Genomic DNA, 12,361 nt, shown 5'->3' with positions numbered 1-12,361 from the left:
AAGCACTTCTTCCACGTTGCTGTCCCCAGTCTTTCTGATCTTTTGTTAGATCCTATTTGGAGATTTATCCTTGGCCTCTCAGGTTCTCCCTCTCTCTGCTACGGTTGATGATGACAGAGTCCCTTAACTCCTGGTATTACCCCTAGTCTAAGTGGGTGTTGTTACCTTAAGTAAACTTTATGCTGCTCAGAACTATAATTAGGGCAGAGCTCACCCACTGGCCCCACACCACCCTGGTCCAGAGTTCTGGAAGGTAGAGCCCATCCATAGCCCAGAGTTCCTGGGGAAAGCCACTCCGTGTTGGGGTTCCTTATTCAACAAAGCATGGCTCCACAGCCCAACATCAGGAAACATACAGGCTTGAACCTGTCACCACCATGAAACTGGGACAGTATTGCTTCTATAAAGAGACAACAAGAAGGATCTGATAAGACATGACCAAGATCCCTGTGGCCTGGCTGCACCAGTGGTTTCTCTACTAGGGGTGCTAACTGTTATCCTGTTGCTGAAGTAATGGGGAGTCTTGCATGGGGTTGCCTATCTCTTGTTTCTCCTAATAGCCAACTTCTTATGATTACTCTCTCACTAGTCATATAATTGAAAACCTCCATATTCTCACATCCTACCTCATAAACATCTCAGCTAACCCCCAGTCTCCTCTTCCACCGCCAGAAACTATAAACCATTACACAAACCTATTGACTATATGGTTGAAGATAACCAAGCCCATCATTTCTGTTTATAGTGACAAAAACGTAAATGTAAAAATAGAAGCTAAGTGATATATGGTTGCATGTGGGGTACATTGAGTGCTGTAATATTGATCTCTCCCTTAAAAATGAGATATTGGTAATCTATAGAGACACTATAAGACAATAGGGCAGAAGCTGTAATACCTCAGATCTACACTGCAGAAGAGGAAGACACACAGACATCATGAAAAAACAAGGGAGGAAAGTGCCCTAAATAAACAAAGAAACTACAAGAGAATTCATTGATAGTGAAGTAGGTGAAACATCAGAGGAATTCAGAATATACATAATTAAAATTATTTGGAAATTAAAGAATGACCTAAGTGAGCAGATACAGGCAAAAATCAATGACTTCAATGAATAGATAAGAGAACAAATTCAGATTCCAAGAGATTACTTCAAGAAAGAGAGATACTGAAAAAAAAAAAGAAATCCTTGAAATCAAAGAAACAATAAGCCAATTAAAAACTCAATAGATAGTATCAGCAACAGACTAGACCCCTTGGAAAACAGAACCTCAGACAATGAAGACAAAATATATAATCTTGAAAATAAAATTGACTTCACAGTGAAGATGGTATAAAACCAAGAACAGAACATCCAAGAATTATGGGATACCATCAAAAGACCAAGTTTAAGATTTATTGAAACAAAAGGATTGCACAATCTCTTCAATGAAATAATATCAGAAAATTTCCCAAGCATGAAGAATGAATTGGAAAATCAAATGCATCAGGCTTTCAGGACTCCAAATGTAAAAAATTACAACAGATCTATACCAAGACACATATAATGAAAATGTGTAGCATACAGAATAAGGATAGAATTTTGAAGGCCACAAGAGAGAAAAATCAGATTACCTATAAGGGAAGACCAACTTGGATCTCAGTAGATTTTTCAACCCAGACTCTCAAAGCCAGGAAATCGTAGAACAATGTATACCAAGCTCTAAAAGATAATGGATGCCAACCAAGAATTTTATATCCAGCAAAATTAAATTTATTTCATCAAATTTGATGATGAAATAAAAACCTTCCATGATAAACAAAAGCTAAAAGAATTTACAGTAAGAAAGCCTGCACTACAGAACATTCTTGCCAAAATATTCCACAAGGGAATTTTCATTTTCCCCACAAGGGGAAATGAAAAACAACCAGGAAAATAAGAACAATAATTAATAGTAGTATTCTTTACAAATTGCAATGCCATGTTACATTTTATTTTACATTTTAAATAGATAATATTAACTGAATTTTAGCTAATATTGTATTTTTGGTATGATATGTTTAACTTTTTAAGCCTTATAGTATGAATTTAAGTTTTTGAACAGGTTGCATTATAGACTTTGGGATAAAATTATCTTGTATTCAAATCCTAGCTCTGTCATTTATTAGCTGTGCAGCCTTGGGAAAATTATTTATCTTCCCTGTGCTGCAAATTCTTCATCTATAATTAAACATAATAATAGTGCCCACCTTGTAAAGCTTTCATGAAGGTTATATATGTTAATTCATATAAAATAATTAGCCAAGATCCACAATAATAATGATTCAAATGTTAGCATTAAAACAGTAATGATAAATATGCAATGATAATAAATGCAATGTAATAAATATTATTGGTTGAAAATTTAAAATTGAAGTTTGTCTCTGAAGGAGAATAAAATGGATGTGATCTGTGCCCCTTTTCTAAATGATCAAGGAGATAGAAACCATTTCCTCTATCTCCGTGCATGCATCTTGGAAACAAAGAAATGCACTTCTTCCCTTATTGTAGCTTCTTTGTGCTGCCTATTCTTTCTCATCATATAAGAAAAAAATTTAAAGCACAGGTGTGATAATAGTGTGAACAATAGTATAACAGTTGTTATAGGGGCATCATTACAAAGTCGACAGAAACTTAAGACATGATAATGGAGTATTATGAAGAATTTTATGTGCATAAATTGGATAACTTAGATGAAATGAATACAAGTTACCAAAACTGATGTAGAAAGAAATAGAAAACTCAAAGAATCCTGTATTCATTGAAGACACTTAATTTGCTACTTAAAACTTCAAAAAGGAAAATTCCAGGCCCAGATGTATTCAGTGATTGATTGTATTAAACAAAGTCTTTCAAACAATAGAAGGAAACACAAATAAATGGAAATAAATGCCAAGTTTATGGATATGACTTAATGCTTATTGGATGATAATTCTCCCCAAATTGATCTGTAGATTCAGCACAATCCCAGTCAGACTTTATAAGATTTTTTAGACAAATTGCAAAGCTTATTCTGAAATTTTGGAGGAAATGCTAAGGTCCTAGAATAGCCAGAATGTGTGTTTTTTTTTTAAACAAAGTTAGAAAACCTGACATTCCTGATTTCAAGGCATATTTAGAAGCTCCTTTAAGCAATGCATCATGGACTCGACATAAAGATGGCATAATATCAGGGAAACAAAAACAAATTATGAGGAGATCCACCTTTATATATTCAACTATTTTTTCATCTAAGTTGCCAAAGTAATCCAATAAGGAACTAATGATCTTTAAAAAATGTTGCTATTAGAATAGAAACAACATGAAAAATATAGACTTAATACTTATTTCATACAATACGCTCAGGGTAAATTGAAATGTATCATAAACACATGAAGAAAAAAATTATAAAGCATAGTGAATAAAACATTTTTGTCTTGTAGGCAACAATGTTCTAAATTGGAAAAGCACAGGTTAAAGTAGAAAAAATCATAAGTTAGACTGTAAATAAAAACTTTAGCTATGAAAAAAGTACTAATAAGGAAAAAAAAGACAAAGCACAGATTGGAGAAAATTACAAATATACCTGGAAAAATATTTATATTTATTTCATAAATAAGTATAAAAGCACAATGATTGCAAAATAAAAACCCTAATAAAATGGACAAAATATTTAAGCAGACAATGTAATTTGAAAAATAAATCCAGGTGACCAATAAGCAAAGGAAGAGAAGATGCTTAACATCACTGATGTTTGGGGAAATGCAGATTAAAACCAGAGTGAAGTATCATTAAACATGCAGTGGAATGGCTTAAATGAATACAGCTGACACCAAGGGTCAGTGTAGATGTGAAGCAATTAGTAGTACACATCCCTGGTGGAAATTAAAAATGGCACAGTCAGTTTGGAAAGTAGTTTGACACTTTATGATAACATTAAACTTGCAATTTCTTATGGCCAGCAACTCCATTCCTACTCAAAAGAAATAAAAAACATGTACCCCAAGACTCATACTCGAAGTACTTAGAAGATAGTATTTACTTACTGGTGAAAAGATAGACCAAGTGTTAGTGCATAAGTGAAATACCATGCAGCAATAGAAAAGGAACAAACTACAGATGCAACTGATATGAAAGAATCCAAGGGCATTATGCTCAATGAAAGGAGCTAGACAGCAAAGACATCAATGTATGATTCCAGTTGAAAGACACATTAGGGAACTCAATTCACAAGTGTATTAGTGGTTGCCTATAGCCAGGTGGGTTTAGGGGAGGCAGTGGTATGGAAAAGAGCAGGAGGAAGCATTTTGTAATGTCAATTTTCTGAATTTTGACCACAGTTGTGGTTACAATATTCATCTACCATAATTTATTAAACTGTACACTTAAACTGCAAGGATTTTATTGTATGTAAATTAGGCTTAAGACTATAAAAATGTATGGAGCACTTTTGTGAATATAATCTGCAGAGCAGTAGTTTTTTTTTTAATATACATACAGTGCAAATCTGCTGAGTAGTAAACTTCAGAAGGGTTGACAAAAAGGTTAGAATTTTCTTCCAGTACATTTCAATTAACTCTTTCTTAGGGTGTCACTATAGCTATGACTCTTCTGTATTGTAGTCTCTAATTAAGTTACTTTACATGTCCAACAATGTAAGCATATTTTTTAAATACCCAACGTATATGTACAATCTTTTCCTTTTTTATTTTTTTAACTATTAAAGGTATATAAAATAAACTCCTAAAGACTTTAAAAAGGCATGTATGGAAAATATGTATGTGCGTGAAGGGGGTGTGTATCATTTGAAAATTTTAAATATTTTTAGTGAAGATTTTAGCATTACCTTTATAGCATCAAATAATTTTTATTATATTTAAAATAAAAAAGCATGCTGGTAGAAATTTTGAAAAAAATGTGTATAGCTGCCCAAATTACATGCTTTCCATGGTGGCATGAGTTGGAAACATCTTTAACCCTGGTAAAAATACACTAGAAAATATTATATTAGGAAAACATAAGTCAGTTTAGGAAAGCTTTTTTTTTAAAGAAGGAACTCATTATAGCTTTATTATTTTCTGAAATATAGTGAGTTTATACCAAAACTATATTATCAGTGATGAGTTAGATGAATTACATTATTTCAAAATTTGCTGTGTCAGTGCTATATTTAATAGCACAGTGATTCCTTGGGTTCCCTTTTATTAATTTAATTTTAGAAATAGAGAAGGCAGCTGCTTCCAGGGCTCACCCAGTCTCTATGGATATGGCATGCTGATGGTACTTTTGGACAGCTTGTGTTTCAATTGTAGCTTTCTTTTAATTTTCTGTGCTTTAAACTTGCTTTGTACAAGCTGTGTAGTAAATTCATTCTCTGAATGATTAGCTTTCACCCATATAAAAGAAAGACTTTTTTCTTCTTCCTTTCATCATTAACAACAATTTTCTTTTGGTATTTACATGATAAAAAAAAAAAACAAAAACAAGAGAATCACCTTTTGTTTGTAATAACCCATGTGTTCTAACCCCACACTTTGTTCAAAACATCCATACCTAACCTGTTTTTGCTGCTAACCAAGTTTTTGGATGTATCTGCTGCTGCCCACTGAGAGAAAGCCCAGCTATATCCAAAGTCATGACCTTGATGGATGATGCCAGAGCTTATGATGCTCCTGAGCCTTAGCAGTCCTGAGTTCTGGGAACAGGAAGAGAGCTAGCTTCTCTTCTCTCTCTCTCTCTGCTCCTCTGCATTATATGAATAACTGTTGCCCTCTAACAGGTCTTACAAAAGAGAAAAGCAAAACATACCAAAGGCACATGTTTTGAAAACTTTGATTGTTAAATGTGTAGATTTTGTTTTATCTTTCCCTTGTCTTTGCCTTTCACTCACCTTTATTTCACTGGCCATGGATCAGCTGTGCCGCACAGTTTCTTATGAGTAGTTTGATGGACCCTGCATTATGTGATCCTTCCCCAGGACTGAAGTATCCTTCCGCAGCTAGGAGCATTGGCAGCTAATGTTTCTTCGTGATTCTCTCTCTTGAAGTTACCCTTAAAACACCCACTGGTCAAACTGATGTCCTTTTGCTACAGTTTGGATCTTGAACGTCCCCCTAAGGCCATGTGTTGAAGGTCTGGTTCCCAGGGTGGTAGGTAGCACTATTGGGAAGTGGTGGAACCTTTAGGAGATGGACTCTAGTGGGGACTCTTTGGGTAATTGGGAGTGTGCTTTTGAAGGGAACTGTGGTATCTCTGCTCCTTCTTTCCCTCTCTCTCTCTCTCCCTCCTTGACTGCCTCACCACAGGCCCAAAGCAAAAAGACCTATTTATGGGTCATGGTCTAAAACCTCCAAAACTATAAGCCAAGATTGCCTTTTTCTCTTTATATTGGTTATTTGATTATAATGACAGAATGCTAACACACATTCCTTAGGCATATCCGTGTCTGAAGAATGGTCAACGCATGAGTATAAAGCTCATGACTTACTACATTGTAAGGCAAACTTGAAGGATCATCTCAGAATTTGAGTTGCCTTGAGACTAGTTGAAATCTTTGTTATGACTCCACCAACTGTTTGATTTCTCCTCCATCCATTTCTGCTTTTTTCACTCCCACAGGTGCTGGACCAAATATGCTGTGCTCAAATCTCTATCAAGTTTGATTACAGGGAACTTGGACAGAGTCATTTTTCCATTAGGTTCTGGCTATAGCCCTGATTAGTTATAGAAGTCCAAAGTCACATCATGTAGACAAAATGTAATAATCATGGCTAATATTTATTTAACACTTTCTACTTATTGGGTGTTACGCATTGAACATTATGTTCTTCTAATTTTCCCACCACTCTTAATGGAATATTCTACTCTTTCATGGAGAAAATAGGATTGTTATGTAAAATGTTAACATTGGGGGAACATAAAAAACAGTATAGTAGTTTTGCATCTTTAAGTTTAAAGTTAAGTCAAAATAAAAATTTGAAAGCAATGAATAGTAGAACTAGGTTATTAAGAATTTCACTGTGATTTCAGAGTTTAATTTCTTTATTAAGACCTACACTGCCTTTAAAATAAAAGTTCTCTTGGATACAAACTAAGCCAAAGTGACAGACATATGTACCTTTTTGTTGAGGGTAAAATGGGATGTTTATCCAGGCAGGAGTCAGTTGAAATGTTTTGTTGTGAATACATGTGTTTTTTAAAATTTTTTTGATTTAATGTTAGAATTTAGTTTATAACTGCCTAAAAATAACGTCTGCAGTATCAGTTAAAGTTGAAAGCACATAAACAAGCATATGGAGGCATTACATGATTCAGTGGTGACAGTGCTCAGTAATGGAATCTGACTTCCACCCTTGTTTCTCTTGCCTGTCCAGTGTTCTGAAGGTAGAATACATTGTTCAGATAACCATCTTGTCCCCTGACACTTTTTGTAGATAGTATCCATAGTATCTACTAGTTTGTGATCCTTAAGACACTTCCTATATTCCCTGGATCCCCATTACTAGGATGAGAAAGAATCCTTGCATTTAAATAAGATTTCAATTAAATCTTGAAATAGTTTTAATAATCTTGTTTTTAAAAAAGCTTAAATAATCTTTAAAAATTACTTGGAAACAGATATTCTTTCTACTGATTTCCGACACAGCAACCCCTTATATTTCTGGCATGTGTTAAGATGAAAAATTGATTTCATATCAGTGTGAACGATAGTGTAATGTAATGAAAAAATAACTCTGAAGTCAATTTGTTTGAACCTGAAGCGTTGGGATAAAATGAATTAGTTTATATTGTATCATGTTCGTGCAGAATTTGTCTTGTGTTTTCAATTTATTTCTTAGTTGCAGGGATTGCCCTTGTAAGAGGTTTTTCTTTACATGAAGCTATTAGTTATATTCCACTGTTTTGAGATACTTTTAATATGTAGATTTCTTTTTGATAATACATGTGTTAGTTATGAGGTTATGGTGGAGTTTCACATTTGATGTTCTACATGTGAAATAGATTAATTTCTTACCTTTTTTATTTTAAAAAAAATCCTGGCAAACAATATGATAAAATGAAAATAACATCAAGTCTGGAATTAGAATACCTGACTTCTGTAGTTAAATTTTTCCACCAAGGAATCTAATGACCTTAAAAATGTCACTTAAACTTCTGATGACCTGATTCTTCATTACAATAATGAAATTATCTATAACTTATTTCTAATTATAAAATTCTATAAATCCCATTTTTTAAATTCACAATTGATTGAACTCTATAATTATTCTTGGATGTTATAAGTTACTTTCATTATCTTTAAAAAGCTTTCTTCACTTTTAGGTATAAGCTTCCATGAATTCCAATTATTTTTGAGCCCCTAGAATGCATTTGAGATCAGGCTGTTTTGTTTTTTTAACGTTTTAAATTTTTTAATTTGTTCTAATTAGTTCTACATGTCAGTAGAATGCATTTTGACACATTGTACACAAATGGCACAGTTTGTTTTTTAATTGCCATTCAAATAATTTAAATTTTACTGATAACAACAGCTCAACTCTTATATATTTTAGAGATAATCATTAATTCCGCTGTCTCTCTTGTTGGTATCAGAAAATATTTTTGGAGTTACCAAAAGTAAACAATGAATTAGCTCTCTAAAAGAAATGGAACATAAAAAGTCAAATGATTTTTTGCCACATAATCTCCCTTATAAACAGTTACTTAGAGGCGGGGCAGGGTAGTGCTCGCCTGTAATCCCATCAGCTCAGAAGACAGAGGAAGAAGGATTTCGAGTTTAAAACCAGCTTCAGCAAGTTAGCAAGGTGCTAAGCAACTCAGTGAGACACTGTCTCTAGTAAAATACAAAATAGGGCTGGGGATGTGACTCAGTGGTCGAATGCCCCTGATTTGAATCCTGGGTACTGACCCACAAAAAAAAAAAAAGTTACTTAGTTCAAAGGGAAACTATTTTATAAAATAAGTATTAGTTTATGTCTATTGATAGACATGGTCATTTGCTCATGAACAATTGACTCTATGCCCCAGGCTCTATGCTCCTTGGTGGTGATACAAACACAAATAGCAGATCATCATTGTCTTCAAGGAGTGTATATCTTTGAGGGATGTGGTGAGACAGAGACATCAAGAAAATAACTGCAGTATGAAGGGAGTTACATCAGACTCAGCATGATACTTGTGACAAAGAGGAGGTGTTGTATGATACACATCCTTTTTTTCTATCAAGAGTGAAAGAATATATTTTTGATTTTTATTATTTTGTATTTGTTCTTTTTAGATATCCATGACAGTAAAGTATATTTTGACATATTTTTACAAACATAGAGTATATCTTATTCTAATTGGGACCTCATTCTTCTGGTTGTACATTTGGAGATTCACTGTGGTATATTCTTATATGCACATAGGAAAGTTTGTCAGATTCATTAAAGTTTGGGTGAAAATTGTCTCTGTTGGGGCTGGGGCCCGGTATCCCTAGAGATGTAGAGAATTGTGCAAATGTGCACAGAGGAGAAGCAGCCTGCTGTGTGTGGGGGGGGAGGGGCATGGGCGGGTGCACTGAGTAGTTCCAGAATGTCAATATGAGATTCCTAAAATATGAGCCAGATCAAGAAGTGTCTCAATGTTATGGTCAAGTACAGAATTCTTAAGTGATTTCGTAGAACTCCTCAGATGGTCTGTTAAAAGATTTCCTTTCTAAAGCACTCTTTTTTCCTCCTCCTTTCCTCTCTCCTTCCTACCCTGTTTCATTTCTCTGCTTCTCTCTTTTCCTGAACTAAATTCTTAGATAAAATACCTCCTTTCAGTATTTTGCCTCCCATTAGGGAACATATTTTTATATTCCATTTATATATCCAAAACCTATAAAACCATCAAGGTACATAAAAAGAAAGGTCAATATGTAGAAATCTTACCTTTGAAGATTAAGATGTAACTTCACAAATATTTAAAACTCTTGTTGTTACAAATATGCTTTTCCTTTTTCATAAGCTTTCCCTAAGAGAAGATCTTGCCTAAAACTCTATTACTAAAATAGATATTGTATTTTGAAAGTTTAGCTAAGATTCTTTCAAAACTGAGAGAATCTATCACAATTACTAACATATTTATTTAACATGGACTGAGTCATGCACAAAGCTCTTTGCTTTGGCGATTGGAAAATCTTTGAGAAAGTAAATGCAGTTTTTCAAAAGGCAGATTTAAAACAATTTAGTCTGATTACTCAATAGTAAGTGATCCGTTGAAACATTTTTATAGTTTTAAATTATTTACTTAAAAATTAAAGATTGTGAAAGGTGATTGGGTTATTGATTGTGGCAGCAAAGAGATTTTTAATTCTTATAGATGAATGCACACTTCTCTTGTGAAGAGCTAGGAGGTAAATGTTTTAGGCTTCATGAGCCAGAGAGTCTCTGTCACCATTACTCAGATCTGTCAGTAAAAGCAGCCCAGCAAATTGGTATGACTGTGCCAATTAAAAAATAAAACAAAGCAAAACACCAACTTTATTTCACAAGGTTTCCAATTTAATAAGAAATATCTTTTTGTTTTCAAGCTTTCTGATGCCTGTTTTTTGCAACCAGCCACATGGATTCCATGAGATCATTATATTCTTTCAGTATCCTAATGGAAGGAGGTTTGCTGTTGCGGTTGACCTTGGATTGTGTATGTCATCCTCAGAGGGTTCTTTGTTCTTGTCCCTGTACATGCTGCCTCACAGAGTTACTAGTTAGCAATGTGAACATAACTTTTGAGAATTTCTAAGCATTGATATTTGTTTAGGTTTGCTTAAATGGCTGTGTGATGAGACTACCAATACCCTCAAGTCTTTTCTCTCTTACCCGAGAGGCAGAACACACTGATTATTAACTGAAAGGCATAGTGGGAATTTTACCAGTTCTTCCTGATCATTTGGCTATAGAAATATATATATATAAAAACAAGCTTGAGTCTGTCTCTATGGGAAGCTGGGAGTGGGGTAATGTTTTCTCTGATGAGGTTGAAAGCAAAATACTTGTTTTCAATGGCTTAATAGACAAGTCTGGGAAAGAAGGCATTAACACCAGGCTGGATACGCAAAAGGGTCTGAAAGTGAGGATTTAGGAAAGGAAATGATTTTGAACTCCAAGATTCTAGTGAATTTTATGAAATTGAATGTCCTTTCCTTAAAATTAGTCAAAAGGAACGCTTTAATAATCTGTAGAGTGTGACTTTTCATTCTCATAACTAAAAATGTGTCCTGAACTAGTATCTGGTTTTCTAAGAAAGGACTTTTTATCCATGCTTTAAGACATGTTAGGTGACACGTCATTGTGTCACATTGTGCTGTTTACATACACATTTTACTATTTTTACTCCTCAACTGGATTCTCTCCCAGGCTTTCTTACCTTTCCTGGCATGCTTATATAATTTTATGTGAAAAAAAATTTTAAAGAGATTAGTGACAAGTTCAGCTTTGATTTCATTGTGATTCAAAATTGGGAGAACTCTAGGACCAGTGATTTTTTTAAATGGCCATTGCCAGTTGCATTTTCTACAGAGCAAGCACACATGATAACCAATAATTCAAAAGCCAAGCTGTTTCATATACATATAATAAGATTTCAGATTGACTTTGAAAATTTGCTAGATAGAATGTAGACTAATCACCCTGTATCATGGTCTCTTTAACACATCTGAAAACATTCCAAGTTTGAGTGTGAGTTTAAAGCAAGTATAGTTGGCCCTCTTTATTGGTGTTTTCTACACCTGAGGATTTAACCAAATACTAATTTTAAATATTCAAAAAAATACTGCGTGTATATTGATCATGTACAGATTGTTTGTCATTGTTTTCTAAACAATACAGCATTACTACTTATGTAGCATTTGCATTGTGTTTTAGTTGGCCATTTTGCTGGCATAACCAAAAGACCTGACAAGAACAATTTTGAAGGGGCCCATGGTCTCAGAGGTCTCAGTCCACAGATGGCCAGCCTCCATTCCTAGGGGTTTTGGTGAGGAAGAACATTGTGGCAGAAGACTGTGGCAGAGGAAAGTGGCTCAGGACATGGTACCAAGAAGCAGAGAGAGAAAGACTCCCCTACCCATGGACAAAATATATATACCCCCAAAGACATGCCCCCAGTGATCCTCCTCTAGCCACACCCGCCTGCCTACAGTCATCACCCAAGTTGATCCCTATCAGGGAATTAATGCAATGATTAGATTAAAACTCTCATAATCCAATTATTTCACCTTTAAAGTTTCTTGCATTATCTCACATATGATCTTTGGGGGACACCTGACATCTAAACCATAACACATTCTATTTGGTATTATAAGTAATCTAGAGATGATTTTAAGAATATGGGAGGATGTGCCC

The 12,361-nt window shown here is 34.3% G+C and overlaps 1 protein-coding gene across 1 annotated transcript in view; it reads left to right on the top strand.

Annotated features, from left to right (window-relative positions):
- Positions 1 to 12,361, top strand: part of Malrd1 (MAM and LDL receptor class A domain containing 1) — a 610,752-nt gene that overhangs the window by 130,016 nt on the left and 468,375 nt on the right. The window lies entirely within an intron of this gene.

Source organism: Ictidomys tridecemlineatus, chromosome 10, assembly GCF_052094955.1.
Source record: "Ictidomys tridecemlineatus isolate mIctTri1 chromosome 10, mIctTri1.hap1, whole genome shotgun sequence".
Lineage (NCBI taxonomy): Eukaryota > Metazoa > Chordata > Mammalia > Rodentia > Sciuridae > Ictidomys > Ictidomys tridecemlineatus.
This window is presented reverse-complemented; position numbering and strand designations above follow the sequence as displayed.